The 17,965-nt window shown below is 34.7% G+C and overlaps 1 protein-coding gene across 1 annotated transcript in view; it reads left to right on the top strand.

Annotated features, from left to right (window-relative positions):
• Nucleotides 1-17,965, top strand: part of PTPRQ (protein tyrosine phosphatase, receptor type, Q) — a 156,842-nt gene that overhangs the window by 65,157 nt on the left and 73,720 nt on the right. The gene's annotated exons all lie outside the window — the stretch shown is intronic.

Genomic DNA, 17,965 nt, shown 5'->3' with positions numbered 1-17,965 from the left:
TTGCATTTGCTCTACTCTTGTTTCCTGTAAATATCCCTTTACTGTTTAATTCTATATATGTAAGCTCTCAGGCTTCCCCAAAGCTTTGCCTACCATTTCCCAGACTCTCCATAAGAAATGTATTTATTATGCACTTTTTTTGCCTTCCTACTTTTTGGGCAGTGTAGAGATACTGTCTAAATTGTAATTATGACTAAATTTTATCTTCAGCTTATATGTCAAATAAAATATTTATATAATTTATAAGAGTTCATACCATTGTAAAGCACCATTTAATAGATTGAATGTGGGTGGTAAAAGTATTCCTCAGGGTTGCAAATGCACTAACTCAAAAGTACATTTTTCTTTGTCTGCATCCCACATACAGAGCTCTCCTCACCCATCTCCTTCGCTGAGATGAGAAGTCAAACATGCAGACAAATTGTATGATCCTGTTTGTTCTTAAGCAAGAGGGTTGACACATTCTATTTAACCATCAGTGATTGCTAAAAGCACAAAAGACATTATAATTGCCTGTTTCAGATTCAGAGAAAAACAGCTATTAACATAGCTACTCTAATTGAAATTCAAGTGTTTTACAAAATACCTTTCATACAGATTTACATATTAAATATGTTTTTCTGAAAAATGAACATCAGATGAGAAATATCTTTTTTTATACTTGTAGAGTAGTAGACAATTTGACCAATATATATTGGTTTTATAGCTTAATATGTGCAGGCTCTGTTTTGAGGGCTCAAGACCCAAGTTTGAGTTCTGAACAGCACTGGGGATCCCTACTCTGCACATCCAAATAAATTCACTGTTGTTGTAAAGATATGTCATATGTCTTTGCATACATTAGTAAAGGAATTATATAAAAACATACATAAATATTTTAGTCAATTGTGTGTTTGAAAATTTTATCACATGGGAATTCAGGAGAAAAAAATTTTGTTGAAGGCTGTATGAAGAAGTTGAATATGACTCTTGCTCCTTGGTTGCTTTAGAATTGCTGGAAGTGGACTTAGTAAATTAGTTGCTTGAGAATCATATAGACTTCAGCCTTGAATTTCATAGACAAATACTCTTTATTTAGTTTGATATATTTCAATAAATTAGCCACTGTCTAAAATATTATTTTTGGCTATTTCTCAATATGAGAAAATGCCAGTTGTTCATATCAAGTGACATTCTTTTCATTTTTACTATCTTGGATGTCTGGAAGTTAGGGAGACCTGGAGATTATGAATGGACTAAAGTGTTCATGATAAGCCACCTTACAGCATGATCACTATATGTAATAACATTAAGATTAAAATACAGAGGAGACTAAGTAGGAAATCCTAAATACAGCCAAAGAAAACACAATGAAATGGAGAAATGTAAGAACTGTGGGCAGAGGGAGATGGAGCTTGACTTGATTGAGGGCATTGTATTGGAAAGAGGGTAGGTGAGGAGGTTGACACACTAAAGTGGGCCTTACTCAGCTCAAGTCTTGCATGATGTAGCAGAAGTTTGAATATGATATAATGGGAAAACTGGGAACTCTGTTAAATTTAGAGTGGGAAAGCAGCATAAATAACTAAAAATAATGGTTGTTTTTTGGCCATTTTTCTAAATGCTGCAATGACTCCTTTAAATAGAAAGTATTTGGTCATTGCATATTTACCAAATATCACCCAGTCACAAAAAATAACATCTACAGGCATGTCAGTGGCCCATGAAGTCCTTTCCAACCTGGCTCAGTTTTCTTTAATTACTGTATTTCCACACATTCACCTTGAAATTTATCTTCAAACACTATCTTTTCTTTTTTAATTTATATATATGTATATGTATATGTATTATATCATTCTTCATTTTGTACAATATTTCATTTCTGTTTTCATCCCCATGGACTTCCCAATGCACCCATGTCCCATCACCATAGTTCCATGTGCAATTTCCAGCTCAGTTTTGATCCTGTTCCCTCTCCACCCCCATAGAATGTCTCTGGTTTATAGTTGTTTGTTGCTTTTCATTTCTACTTTATTACAATTGCTTTTTTTATTTTCTGATCTCTTATATTCCTGTTATGAGTGAACCATCTGGTGTTTTTAGTTTTCTTTCTGACTTATTTCACTAAGCATGATCCCTTCCAGCTCCATTCATGTTGCTGCAAAAGTCATGAGTTTATTTTTTTGATTGCTGAGTAATATTCCATTGTGTATATACCACATCTTCTCGATCCAGTCATCTATTTTTGAGCATTTGAGTTGATCAAATGCTATCTCTTCAAAGAGGATCTGACTCACTTGCTTAGTTTTTTGCACAGTTTCTGTATACAGATGTATAGAAGTGTTTGTGTGAATATGAGTTTTCTTTGGGGAAAATACCAGAATAAATTGCTGATTCATATGATAATTGCATATTTTACTTTTAAAGAAGATACCAAACATTTTTCCAGAGTAACTGTCACTTTAAATTCTTACCAGCAGTGTAAAACAATCCTATTTTACCACAGCATCACCAGGCCCAGGTATTGTTATTTTTGTCTTAGTCATTTTGATAGTAGCTAATGCTATTATATTCTGGCTTTATTTTGCTTTTCTCTAACAGCTAATTTGTTGAACATCTTTTCATGTGCTTGTTTATCATTGCATATCTTCTTTAGAGAAATTTCTGATTGTGATTTTTGTTTATTTTCTCACTGAATTGTTTTTTTGTTTTACTTTTGAGTTGAGAATTTCTTTACATGTTCCAGCTACTAGTTCCTGTCAGATATATATGGTTGCAAATATTATCACTCAGGCTGTACCTTAAGTTTTCATCCTGTTAATAGGGCCTTTCACAGAGCAAAAATTTCTAATTTTGATCAGCCCAATTTGTCAAAATTTTCTTCCTTGTGTTGCAATTATAGTGACAAGTTAGCTTAATCCTATATTTGGAAAATTGATCCTGTGCTTATTTTCTAAACATTATATAGTTCTATGATTTACACTGTCTATAATTCATTTTTAATTAATTTTTGTGTAAGACATGACACCTAGGTAAAGGTTTACATTTTGTCTATGACTGTCTAATTGTTCTGGTTCTCCTTGTTGAAAAGGCTATCTCTCCCCCATGAAACCACTTTTTCTTTTATCATCCTAAATAATGTTTGAAACCAAGCTTGTTAACTTTTAACATCAAAGAATAATGTTTAATTTTTTTCTTAGATTTTTTTTAAAAGAAGTATTTTTATTTGTTTATATGTACACAAGAACTGGGGTACAGGCCAGTTAAAAATCCAAATACCCCTTTCAATAGATGGAGATATTGGGAGGCTGTACACTGTGGGCACATCCCAACCCTGACTGTAAAGGAGTGTGTCATTACTGTTCTCCACAAGTTCCCCTGCCACAAGGGTAGGTAGGGTTTCTTTTTTTTTTCTTTTTCTTTTTTAGGTTTATTTTATTTATTAATACATGCAAAAGCTGGAGTACAAGCAAGAGGTGCAGGGGCAGTGAGAGGATTCACCAGAGACAGAGTGGGGAGCAGAACAGGCAGATAGATGGAGTACACTGTTGGGCACGCCAGGAGAGATCTGCCACACCATGTGGACCATCTCCAGGTCCGGGGATAGAACTCGCATTGAAGTGGCTGTGCTAGCTTGCAGTGCTGCATCTTAACCTGTTGCGCTAAGGGTAGGGTTTCTTTATCTCCGTAAAGGGTGAAAAGTCTGCTCCCTATTTTACCTTCTCTGACCACACCCTATCAAGGGTGATTAGGGTACCTCCTTACTGCCTAATGAAACCAGATAGCGAGGTTTCCTTTTGACTTTTGTAGTCTGGGGAGATGGGTTGGGGGAACAGGTTTTTCCCCCCCCCCTGTGGTTTGGGGGTAGAATAGTGTTGTTATTGTCTAAAGTTCTTATAAATTGCACTCTCTTGTTAATTTTGTTTGTTTGATTTGGTTGGAGAGTGCAGGCTGCTTGTTTTTATTTCTGATTTTTGGCAGAGTTGGTTGACATTTCCAGGTTACTGACTTCTAGATACTTGCAAAAAGAATACCCAGGGAACTCATCACTGCATTAGTCCTTGAGTTGGGAACCCTGTAGTTACACTGCCTTCACTTCTCCTTCCAAAGTCTTATGTTTCATGTTTATTTTTTTTCTTTAATGTCCATAGTGTTAGTTGTACTTAGAGTGGGAGGAATAGGGAAAATATTTCTCCGTCTTTTTCAAAGCAGAAGTTCATTTACAGAGGTATATTTATTATCATGTATGGCGGAACCTTTTAATCTATCTAGTCAAGCTGAAGTTATTTATCACATACGAAGTACCTAGTAGGAATGGTTGGGAAAACTAAGATGCATCAGATGTATTTCTTTGTGTGATCTTAAACTTTAGATGATATACCCTTCAATCTTCATTGGATCTCAGGGACAATCTCCTTTAGTCATTTCATTGTGCAGAGATGGAAATGAGATGTGGCTACTAAATTTATCCCAACACTTCAGCAAAAACTCTTCCAAGTCTGGAACTCTTTCTACTAGATTGTAATGCCAACCTTACCTTAGAAATTCAGTAAATCATTTCTGTGCATTGGTATTGGGGTAATTCTCTCCATTATCACATTATCTAAGTAGAGTCATTGTTGAGTGAGGAAATTCAGTTCCACTACATGAATTTCCTCAATAATACATGTAGATATATTTATGATGTCAGTATGTACATACTTTATGCAAATATGGATTTAAAAATTCAGGAACATTGAATTTCTGTTATCACATGTAAAAGTAAAAATATTATTAATGTATTAAAATATAATTAAGCAGGTCTGAAAAATTTTATTTAATCTTTATTTAAAGAATTTATTTCTTTATGCATACAGAACTGGGGTATAGGCCAGAGGTGCTGGGGTGGTGAGAGCATTCAACAGAAACAGAGTGGGGAGCAGAACAGGCAGATCAACAAGGTACACTGCTGGTGGAGCAGCAGGTGAGACAAGAGAGGGCTGCCACACCATATGGATCACTTCTGGGGCAGGGATAGAACTCGACTGAAGCAGCCACGGCTTGGCTTAGCTTCGCAGTGCAGTGCTCCAACCTATTGCTCTACCAGGGAGGGCCCTGAGAAAATTTTAATAGTTGCTAGATATATATTATATATTTTTTTAATCCCACATCAGCTCCCAAATTGTAAGCTTGCTATGATGAAATTGTCCTTACTTCCCTTTTTAAGTAAAGGAAGCATGTATATGTGCATTCAGCCCTCTTCTTTCTGGTAACCAAATTCCTCGAAAACTTCTGGAATATGCCTGTAATTCTAAATTACAAATTTAAATGTCCATATATATATATATATATATATATATATATATATAAAAAATGTGTCTGGGCTATTCTACATAATTCTTCTTGACCCCATTGATGCTCTAGTATTTTCCATTCAGAGAACTCTGGGCAGCCACGCTTTTCTTCATCCCAGCTCCAGCTAAAGCCAGCTGTTCTTCAAGCAGCATTTTTATTAACTTATTTAGGAACTGGGGCATATCTTATTACCCTATTTTCCATTTCTATCCTATGCAGCTGTAGCTAATACTTTTCATAACAGCCTTTACATGTCAACCTCCTCCCCCAGATCAGACCATTTTAAATTTTTTTCTCCCTTACTTCCCTTCTTAAGTAAAGGATGCATATATATGTGCATTCAGCCCTCTTCTTTCTGGTAACCAAATTCCTCAAAATCTTCTGGAATATGCCTGCTGTTTATATGAGATTGTAACTTCATGGAAAAAATATTTACTCATAGTATAAACACTGAAATGTGAAATAAATTAGTTATAATGCAAAATTTCCTAAATATTATTTCATTAATTTAGGCACAACTTAAATGCAATATGAATGACAAGAAGAGGTTGTATACAAATTGATACTTGTGCAAATTATTGGTAGTCTCAATTTAGTGAATTTCCAAATTAAGGTTTTGTGGCATAGGAAACAACTTTTGTGGAGACATCCATAATGAGCTACTACTATAAGATTTCACAATTCAAATGAAAGTTAACTGTTCTTAGGCTCTCCGTGGTGGTGCAGCAGGCTAAAGCACAGCCCTGCAAACTAACTGTGGCTACTTCAGTGCAAGTTGGACCTCCTCCCCGGGAGGTGACCCACATGGCACAGCAGACCTCTCCCCACTCTGTCTCCAGTGAAGCCTCTCACCACCCCTGCACCTCTGGCCTGTACCCTAGTTCTGTATGCATAAATAAATCAACCTTTAAAAAATTAACTGTTCTTCGAATTTTAATGTTTCCTTGCAATTTAATTTTTACTACTCCCTTACTGCAACCTTGAATAAAACTTCCTTTAGTTCTGTGTCTATCTACCTTATTGTGAAAGATTATATTTAACATTTTTGGCAGTGTTATAAAGACGATAAATATTATTCCATATCACAGTGATGAAATTATGCCAATTAAAAGATATATTAATAATCAGTAGCCCAAACCCTTTATTCTTGCTCTGCCCTCACCCCTCTGATAGTCTCAGTTCTACCATCAGATTTCTGGAATTCGTTATTAGGTTTGCTTTCTCTCGTCCTTTGTTTTGTTTCTCTATATTCCATAGTTAAGTGACAACAAAGTGGGGAGCACAGTGGATTGTGGTGGAGGACTGTGGGTACTGTTGTGGTGGGTGTGGCAGACATAGTAACATCACCTGAAGGGGGAGGCCTATCCCTCAGAAATGCGTAATGTTGTAAACCAGTGTCACCACATTAAAAAAAAAAATCAGTAACCTTATTTTCTGACTTGTTGCAAATTAAATTAGCTGACTCTAGATAACATTTTAAAAAATCAATATCCCATAATGTAATTTAAAAAGTGTAAGTCCATAATATTTGTTAGGTATGAGACTTATAACATTGTATAGGCAGTCCTTACTTTACATGGTAGTGTGTTTAATACAGTAAACTGGCTATATATTATACACACACACACACACATATGCACAGATATAAATATATATGGTGTGTATAGACAGTCCTTGCTTTACATGGTAGTGTAGATGCATAAACATTACCTAAAGGATACATCAAGAATGAATAATTGTTTTTTATTTATCTATGCATACAGAACTGGGGTATAAGCCAGAGGTGCAGGGGCAGTGAGAGGATTCACCAGAGACAGAGTGGGGAGCAGAACAGGCAGACTGACCAAGTACATTGCTGAGGGAAGCAGCGGGTGGGTCAGGAGAGGTCTGCCATACTGTGTGGATCACCTCCTGGGCTGGGGATGGAACATGCACTGAAGCTGCTGCAGCCAGCTTGCAGTGCTGCACTCTAACCCCTTGTGCCACCAGTTAGCACCCGAATAATTGTTCTAAAGTTTCCCCTGTATGATAGTAATGTTGACACAGGCTCCTTAGTTTACTGTTTTCATCATCTATCTTTTCCTGTGTTTATTTTTGAATGATTTTGTCACATTTAAAATGTGTCTGGTGGAAAGCAAAATGTTTTATAAAATGAATATAATTGCAACTTTCATTTTTTTTCTACTGTTATAATCTTTGCTTTTAAATGGTGTATGCATAGGATCTATTTTATAATCTTTAAAATAATTTAGTTGACTTTACCATTTGCTCTTTGTTTTAACTCTTTTCACTTTCTTTGAAGTGTTTTAGCATATTATTACTATTTTTTTAAAGATTTATTATTTATGCATACAGAACTGGGGTGCAGGCCAGTGGTACGGGGCAGTGAGAGGATTCACCATAGATAGAGTGGGGAGCAGCACAGGCAGATTGACAAAGTACACTGCTGAGGGGAGCATCAGGCGAGACAAGAGAGGTCTGCTGCACCATGTATGTAGGTCACCTCCTGGATGGGACTGAACTTGCAGTGAGGTAGCTTGGCAAGTTTGCAGTGCTGTGTTTTAACCTGCTGCACCACCAGAGAGGTCCTTAGCATATTATTTACCTTTTTATTGGATTTTTATGCTCTCTTATTTTCTTTTCAGTGGATGGTCAAGTAATTACAATATGATTCCTTGAGTTGTCATCTCTATTTATATATTGAACAATTTTACAAAAATATGTCATTTTTGTCAAAATATAATTCCAAACACTTATTTTGAGTTGTGGCCATGTATCTGAAATCTACTTAATTTAAATAGTTAAATGTTTTACATCTGTATACATTGTAAATCCTACAGTTTATCATATGATTTTTACTTACAAAGCTAATATTAAATAAAGGGGAAAACATATTTTCCCATAGAATTATCATGTTTAGTATTCTTTACTTTTCTTTCATATTTATATTAAATATTTTATCTTGATTATGAATTACATATTCCTGACAGTAGTAATTTTCACACCTACTACGTTTAAACTTCTGTTGAATTATTCATGATGTTTTGCACAATCTCTGGATTTTGTTATTATCTTCTGAAAAATGTTGACTTTTATTCTAACTGGCTGTTAAAATTATAAAATGGTAGTCTGTGAGTGTTATTTAATGCTTTGTTTGGCTTCACTGTTATTTGTAAAGGGGATTCCTTTTTCCTGGGATATATAGTGGAGCAAAGGTATGACCTTTGGGAGGTTTCACGTGAAGGTAAAGTTGTATAACATTCTTTTATTTTAGTTAAATTCAAACTTCAAAATTTGTCCCCCTGTGCATTGGGGAGCAGCTAAAATATTTACTTAAGATTTTTAGCTATTGCTTTCCATTGTGTTCCCTACATTTAAGAGATTAGTCAAGAATTTCAGGGGAGTTTAGACACAAAGTTTGGGTTTAATGCCTCTGTGGTGCCCTCCTTTTTCCAACTACTTTGACTCTGGCACTTCAAGTCAACAGCTGTGCCCTCTCCTCACAAGTTGAAGGTTGTTACTGGCAAAAGACTAGTCTAAAGTAAGCTATTTTGGTGTCTTCAGAACAGATATCTCAAATTTTTAGGGGACACTAGAATATTCTAATATAAATTTTAGTTGCTTTTGCAAAATTATTTCTTGCATGATTTTGATCAAAATTTTAGTGACATTGAACACTTTTGTGTATGATGTATAACTAGATTATTTGTGTTAATAGAAGAGGGGTGTAGATTGTCATGATACTGCTTTTATCTTCTATTACTATTTTTCTATTAGTTACATATTTCACATACACTCCAATCCCATCCTTTCTCTTGCATCAAATGTTTCTCCTTTCATATCTCCTTACACCCCACCCTCTGTCATGAAACCCATGAAAAGTTCCAAATTCTTTCTCTGTATAGAGTTTTCCCTAAATTTAGATCTAGGAATCCTACTGTATACTTAAAATGAGTTTTTCATGATCTGTTTTCCTAGTGTACTTCTCTCTACATTAACTATTGACTATTAAATGTTAGTTCACTCTCATCACTTCAAAGTTTATACACATATCTACCCCAAGTTATTTTTCACTGATCTCTTATAGCTAACCTAAGCTACTTTTTCCAAGATATGTCTAATGATCTATGATATATGAAACTTGCACTTTATTGACTCTATCCATCGTCAGGTGAACCCCACAAGCCAATATGCATTTCTAACTTTTTCATCAGTGTGAATGGTTCAATTTTGTCTCCAGGTGTTACAGAAGTGGTCATAATAGACAATTAACTGATATATAATTAGTCCCCTAAGAACAAATTCAGCTAAATTATTGCAAATCAAAGTTGTCATTTTTGATAGGCTCATGATGTGACTTGTTATATAAAGTTGTCAAACTGACTCTATGAAACAAGTAAGCTAATTTTCCTCCAAATAGAATATGTATAATCTATTTTTTATAATTTCCTCCAAAACTTGATTACTTTTTCACTAAATTTCTACTGACTTTAATTTTTTTACAAGTAAGTTATATATTTAGTAATACTTGATTTAAAAACTATGGAGAACTGAGCTGTACATCTCCATCTATATGTAAGTTGGGATATATTCATACAAAGTTTAAGAAATCTTAGTCCTGTTATGGACACTTTCTCAGTTATCTTTCTAGCAAATGAAATATTTTAAGAGTCATATGTTAATAAGCATGTCAATCCATAGTCTCAGCTTTACAGTACAATCTAAAATCATGTTTGTGTACCATTCTGTGAATGTGTTACCATTCTGTAAATTCTATTCCAGCTCTCCCAAAATCTATCGCTGGATTAAGTCAGACTCTCAGAGACATGCATCAAATAGTTTTATAAATATGTGTTTGATAATTCTTATTTTTTTTTCAGGGTTCAGGGGTAATTTTTTTTTTTCAGATAGGAGGCAAAGAATAAATTGACTTAACCCGGGGCACTTTATTTTTTATTTTATTTTACATGTTTTTTTTACATTATTCTTCATCTTGTACATTTTTTTTCATCTCACTTGTAATCCCTGTGGACTTCTCACCGGATCTCTATAGTCCTGCTGTGAGTGAAACCATCCAGTATTTTCCTTTTTCTTTCTGACTTACTTCACTAAGCTTGACATTTTCCAGCTCCATCCATGTTGCCACAAAGACATGAGTTTATCTTTTTTGATTGTTGAGTAATATTCCATTGTGTATATATACTATATCTTTTTGATCCAGTCATCTATTTTTGGGTATTTGTGTTGATTCCACATCTTTGCTATTGTAAATAGAGCAGTAATAAACATAGGGGTGCAGGTATCCTTTTGAATTAATGTTTTTGTGTCCTCTGGGTAGATACTTAGAAGTGGAATTGCTGGATTACATGGAAGCTCCAATTTTAGCAGTTTGAGAAACCACACAGTTTTCCCCACTCTCTTTGACAGACATTGTCATGGCCTCTTTGATGGGGTAAAGTCTCAGAGCTATCAAGCTATCACCAGTCAGGGAGCTAACCCAAATGGCACAGCAGACCACTCTTGTTTCGTCTGCTGCTCCCTTCACCAGTATATTTCAGTATATCTGCCTGTACTGCTTTCTGCTCTGTCTCTGGTGAATCTTCTCATCACCTCTCATTTCTGGCCTATACCCAAGTCTTGTATACATACATACATATATACATACATCATAAAGAAAGCCAAATTAAACAAACTTTACATTTCTTTTATTATGAGATGTTGTTGAGGACATTGTTCATTAAGATGTATAGTGCTTTGTGATTTGGAGGGAGACAAATAGATCTTTGATATTAATAATAATAGGGATTATTGTATTTTTCTTATTTATTTTGCCTTATTTTTGGTCACCTAGATTTATGTTTAATTTTTTTCCATTTCGATTGATTTCTATAACATTTAGAGCCAAGTCACAGCATATGTCTAGGAAATATAAGCATATGTCTTGTCTATTAATCTAATTCCTGAGTTCATTCCATTTGTTTTATTTTCTCTCTGTCCAGTATATCAACACTTTCCGCCAATATTCCTTTGCCTTTTTTTCTGACTCTTGTCCTAATTGTACTTTGTTATTGTAATCTGTACCATACTACATATTTTCAATACTTACCAGTTTATCTCAAATATACCCTTTTCGAAGAAACTAGATGGAGGCTATGCTTTCTTTTAAGTTTAAATTTTACCAGTGAATCTGTCAGTTCCCCATTGCCTATAGTAATCATCTAAACTCTTCTTTCAAACTTTTAGAACCTTTCAATACTACCACACTTAATGTTCCCCTTTTTTCCTTATTACTTTAGAATTTCTCCAGTCTGATACATAATAATCCCCTTAATAAATAATATTTGTATCTCTCCAATCTGTTTCATTAAATATCTGTTCTGTATCTCTTCTAGTCCTTCACTGGGCCTTCAAAATTTAGATCCTCAGATCTTCTTCCATTTATTCCATTGGGAATCACATATTAGCGGTAGTTTCTATTAATTACATTTCATATATATATCAAAGTAGATGTTACCATAACACTTATAGCTTGAACACACCTCTTAATGTGAACATCCAATAAATGCTATAGATTCAATTCTACTTGTTGCAGATTTATATCTGGTATGCTGAAGTTTGCTTTGCATTCAGTTTTACAGGAATTTTTATTTTTATGTTGATCTGTACTAATATTAGTGTTAGAAACTTACTTTTCAAGTATGCTTAGATCATATATTAGAATATCATATTTCTGAAAGCATTATATATAGAGATGCTTTCAATTTAATTGATTTTATTTAAGTAACATTGCATTAAACATAAGGTTTGGTTATTTTCAACATTATAAATTAATGCCTGTATATACTACATTAAGTATACCAAAAAAGATAGATAAATATATCAATGGATTATAGAGTATTTAAAATTAATAGACAGGAATAATCTTAATAAAGTAGGAATAATTATATTGATTCTTTTGTTTTATCAGTAACTTATGCTTGATGTAAAAAAATAATTTTTCACAAGACTCAAGGAAACAGTCTGTCATCTTCTTATAATGTCAGTGAGAAGTCAATATAAACTACCATCAGAATTCTATCATGCAAGACTGGCAAATTTTAATTGATATTGAGAAATGTAGAGAAAACTTGACTTTTGTACATATTTTTATCATCTGAGTAGAATATAGTGAATAGTCTCTAAAAACTGGCATGCATTTAAACCTGTGACAAATTTTAGTTATATAGATCAACAGACTTTCAATTCAACTATGATGAAAGTATTTCACCAGTAAAAATAATTTATGAATAAAAATATAATTTACGGAATACCTTGGCAGTGAATGTTGATCGCTTCATCACAGTTCAGTCATGTTTAGAAAATCTAAGCAAGCTGTGTGATTACTCCAGGAAGCATGGAATGATGTGTCCAAATTAGTACCATCTGTGGATAGGAAAGTTTGAGGTTTTTAGTCATTCTTAAAGAATGGAAATCTGATTCTCCATGCTAAACTGAGTGTAATCCTTTTTGTATCTGTAATTCAATAGGGCAGTTGCCTTGAAATAGACTAGTTCAATACACAGTTCATCAAAAGAGAAGATACTAGATATAAATGAGGGTTACTGCTGGTCACTTATGAGTGCCTCTGAGGTAGCATTGTTAAAAAAAAAGTCAGTGAATTATATATTTGGCCTCCATTTAGATTTATGTCTGGTTCATCTTTCTAAATACATTTGATTGAAAAACATAAACAAAATTTTGTGCTACATGAAAATCAAAGAACTGCTTCAATGAATCATAATTTATTCACACTGTCAACACTTACTGGGTGCCCATAGGTACCCGACTCTGGGTGCCTGTGCAAGGTGTGTCATTTCCTGAACATGGAAGGTAACTACAGTTGTGTTATGCTTCCACTCACCAGGGAACTCTAGTCTTGTTCTTTGTCAAGTTAAAGTACTATCCTTGGGCCCTCCCCGGTGGCACAGCACTTTAAAGCACAACACTAAGAAGCTAAAGCCACTTCAGCATGAGTTTCATCCCTGCCCTGGAGGTGATCCACATAGCACCACAGACCTCTCCTGACCCGCCCGCTGCTCCCCTCAGCAGTGTACTTCATCAGTCAGCCTGGTCTGCTCCCCACTCTGTCTCTGGTGAATCCTCTCACTGCCCCTGCACCTCCAGCCTGTACCCCAGTTCTGTATGCACAAATAAATAAATCTTTAAAAAAAGTATCCTCTTTAGATCTTTTCTTCTCTGCAATATGTAATTTGGAAATATTAGAATTTAGAGTCCACAGACCAATATTAATCTGCTAAAAATTTTATCTCTGTAACAATATTTGCCATTAAAGTCTTTTTCCTAAAACCTGAACAATGGGAGAGGAAAAATATTTGTCATAGTGTCATGAGCATCTCCTACTGTGACTGGACGGGGAACAGGCATCGCCTGGATGCCCTGGTTCATAGAATGCATCCCGTGTTCTTTCTACTGCTACTTGCTTAGTAAAATCTATTAAAAAGAAATGGAACCATGCAAGGGGTGGTTGGTGGTGGTCTTGAAAGCAAGGAAAGTGTCTGGACCACACTCCTGGGTTTTCATGGGGCAAGTACAGTCTACAGTATTATGAGGAAAAATCAGTATAAACCTGGCAAGTATTCTGCTGCATTAAAAATTAGGCATTTGAATTGAGTCTAAAAGTTTCAATGTGCACTTTTTCAGGCCTACACCTTCAACATTTTATCTTCCTACTACCTCCTTGTAGATTCGACAGACTCTTTAAGTGTTTTCAATATGCTACACTCTGTTTTCCCTGTATGACCAGATATAGTCTAATACATCCCAGATTTTTCCTGGGAAGCTACTTCTTATCTAGCAGGATTAATTTATGCCTCATCAGAAATACCTCTACCATTTATCTCAATCAAGCTCACTATTACCTTCTTGCTCTTTTGTTTAGATGCTCAAAAGATATTCATTAAATAATGATTATGTTTGAAGTCTTTTTTTAAAGATTTATTCCTGCATATAGAACTGGGGTAGAGGTGTAGAGACAGTGAGAGGATTCATCAGAGACAGACCGGGGGACAGAACAGGTAGATTGACAAGTACACTGCTGAGGGGAGCTGTGGACAGGTCAGGAGAGGTCTGCTGCAACATGTGTGTCACCTGTGGGGCCGGGGATTGAACTTGCACTGAAGCAGGTGCAGCTCCTTTGCAGCAGTGCTGATGTTTAACTCCTTGCAGCACCAGGGAGGGCCCTGTGTTAGAAGTTTTAATCTGATCTCAGAGACATAACCTAGCATACAGATTGACATTTGTTGTATATAAAACATACAAAAATCATATATTTTAGAGTAATTGTTCATTTTTACTGATATGAATATAGAATCAAAAGCCTTCTCGATCTTTAGTGTAAATGTTAAAGCAAAGAGGAGATAAAAATTCTAAAATTTCAAGATATTAAGTTTGCCTTTATATGTTTAAGAAGAGCCTAGATATATAGAAATAGCTCATTTTCTAGACAGAAGTTGTTTTAATTTTCTCAGTATAGAGTGAATTATCGTAAACTAAGTGAGTTAAACTTTTGTTAACTCATAATTCTTTAAATCAGAACTTTGGTTGGCTTGAGTTCTCCACTCAACTTATAAACTAGAATCAAGTTCAGGTTGATTCATGTGGGAATTCAGGTACTTGTCCAAATTCATATGATTGTTGCAGAATTCAGGATTTTACACTTAACAGATGAGATCCTCATTCCTGGTTGACTCTTAGCCAAACATTATTGTCAGCTCCTAGAGATGTCTGAGTTCTTTATCATGTGACCCCCAACTTCCTCAAAGTCAGCAATGGAGAAAATTTTGTACATTGAAGCCATCTCTTGCTTTGAATATCTTATTTCCTTATTTGCAACTAGAAAATTCTCAGCTTTTAAAGGACTCAAAAAGCCACATTCATTTGGTTAATTTCTTCCTATTTTAAAGTAAAGTAATTTGGATTCTTAATCACAACTGGAGCATTATTTCACATCAGGACCTTTATCAGTATGTTGTTGAAAAACTGGAGGAAGTTATGTATACAGGGACTGAAATCTTGAGAAACATGTTCCTATATAAAGGACAGACACACACAAAAAAACAAGCTGGCCAAGATCATGTCTAAGCTTATTATAATTCTGAGATTCTGTGATCTGATTCATTTGCCGGTTCTATGGATTTGACCATCAAAAGAGATCTAGAAAATTGCTTCTTTCCTTTCATCTTTTTAGTTCTTCTTTCCTAAAGAAATTAAATGCTGCAAGTATTTGCTCCTTTTTATACTGGATTTGAGAAAGTTCACCTCTGAACATCTTGTTCTGACACCTGGACAGCTTTCCATGGGGTGATAAACTGGGTGTCCCTCTGATATCACATGTCACCAAGTTGTTATGTTGACTTTTCATTTGTTATTGCCAAAATGAATTATAAGCTGTAGTCAAATTACACTTACATCATACCGCCCCCTCCCAGTAAGATCTCTACCTTTCCTATTGTGAAATCCCATCTTACATGCCACCTCTGAAAATTTCTCCTGAACCTTCAAATCAGTCATAGCTTCCCAATTTGCATTAGAATATTTCTCTTCTGACCCACCCACTACTCCCCTGATCAGTGTGCTCATCAGTCTGTTCTGCTCCCTACTCTGTCTCTGGTGTATCCTCTCACCACCCCTGCACCTCTGGCCTGTACCCCAGTTCTGCACACATAAATAAATAAATCTTTTTTTAAAAAAGAATATTTTGAAAATGTCTTTTCTTTCAGTCATCTAAGTTCAAATTTAGTGACTGAGGGAGTTGAATAAATTATGAAATTCTACTTTTTGCTTATCTTAAACTTCTTTAGACACTTCTAAAACAATTTCTGTATATGTATTTTCCTTAAAAATAACTTTTTTCTCTAAATGCTCTTATAGACCATAAGTAAACATAGAAGAAATATAAAATCACTTCCTCTGTCATGCTACATTTCAGATTAATGTTCAATTAAATGTTGTAAGATTTGATGATAAATATTAATACTTAAAAAGCAGTCATATCTGACTATATGGTTTTAAGTTATCTACTATTTTTTCATTGCTCTAGACTTTGTTTTCATTCACAGCTTTAAATGTATAATAAGTTTGGAGATAATTTTATAAAATGGAAATCCAAATTTTCATTCAAATTTGGACCTCTCTAGAAAATCCAGACTCATACATCACTGTTTTCTATTTGATATCTTTTGTGTGTCTGCTAGGCATTTCAGAGTTAACATGCTTGAAAAAATCTGTAGTCTTCCTCTCTCAAGTTTGCTCTTTCCCCCTCTTGTTTAGTACTAACTTTATCTTTGCATTTGCTCAATTCAAAGACCTGAGAACTTCCTTTTACTCCTCACTTTCACCCCACATGTAAAACTTCAGCAAATCCTATTAGTTAGCCTTCAAAGCACCTTTAGAATCTAAGGGCTCCTTTTCATTTTTCCCCTGTGATTCTGGTTCTGTCATCATGATCTTTTGTCTGGACACTGCAGAAGCCTGTTAATTACTATTCCCATTTCTACCTTTCTCTCCCTTCAGTCTAATTCGACCGTGGAAACTGTATCAATGCTATGTGAACACATGGCAAAGCCTGTCAGTCACTGTTCTGCTCATATGAAAGTCAAAATATTTACTCTAGCATATACATTATGGCCTTCAGTGCTTTATTCAAACCTCAGCTCCAACTAGCTCCATGGACCTCTTCGGTATTGTTCAAATATACCTCCATCTTAGGGCTTTCGATTATGTATCTCCATTCCTGGGAATGTTCCTCCTGCAAATATTCACATCTCTAGCTACTCTCACTTCATCAGGAGCTTAATATCTTCTGATCATTGTGGCCTTCTCTGACTACTTTATTTAAAATTTCGATATCCCTAAACTCTCCATTTTGTTCTTTCCTTGTTCTTCTCCATAATATTTCTCATCATCCACAAAATTATATGTAATGGTACGTTATATTTTTTAGTACATAAAATTCCTCAGCATATACATTTCACAAGGGCAGAGGTTATTTGTCTTTCTTGACTTATGTGCTTAAAAATGAATGAGTTCTTGTTAGTATTCTTTTAAGTATGCCTAAAATACAGTTTTTATGAGTTATATAATTTTTATGTAGCCTGGTTATAATTTTCTGTCTTAGCATTCTAAGCAAACACCAAAAGCATCAAGGGAAAATGTGGTTAAAGAACTTGCCCACACCACTTAGCTCGTTGCTTTTTTCCTAATTCTAACCACAACATAGTTTACTACTTGTCCATTAACTGGCTTTTTTGAAAACAAGATGAAAACTTGACATATCTGAATTCCTAACACCACTCTCAGGCACTGTAATGAGAGAGACCATTAGCAAATCAATGGTTAATATAAAAAATCTAATAAATAATTCCACATATTATATTATTGCCTATGATACACAGATGCCTAACTGCATGTATTAACATTGTGTTCTGGATGAGGTCCTCGAAAAGATTGTATAATTTAAAAATAGATGATGATAAAATAAAAATCAAATTATTGATTCACTCAGCAATTTTGTTTACTTAAAATTGTTTTATAGTCAACATTTATTATATGCAAGATGTGCTTATGTCTATCTAATTAATTAAGCATAAAAGTG

This window comes from Condylura cristata, unplaced genomic scaffold (assembly GCF_000260355.1).
Source record: "Condylura cristata isolate star-nosed mole 26May11 unplaced genomic scaffold, ConCri1.0 scaffold00004, whole genome shotgun sequence".
NCBI classification, from domain to species: Eukaryota; Metazoa; Chordata; class Mammalia; order Eulipotyphla; family Talpidae; genus Condylura; species Condylura cristata.
The sequence above is the reverse complement of the archived record's forward strand: the minus strand, read 5'-3'. Positions and strand labels throughout refer to the sequence as shown.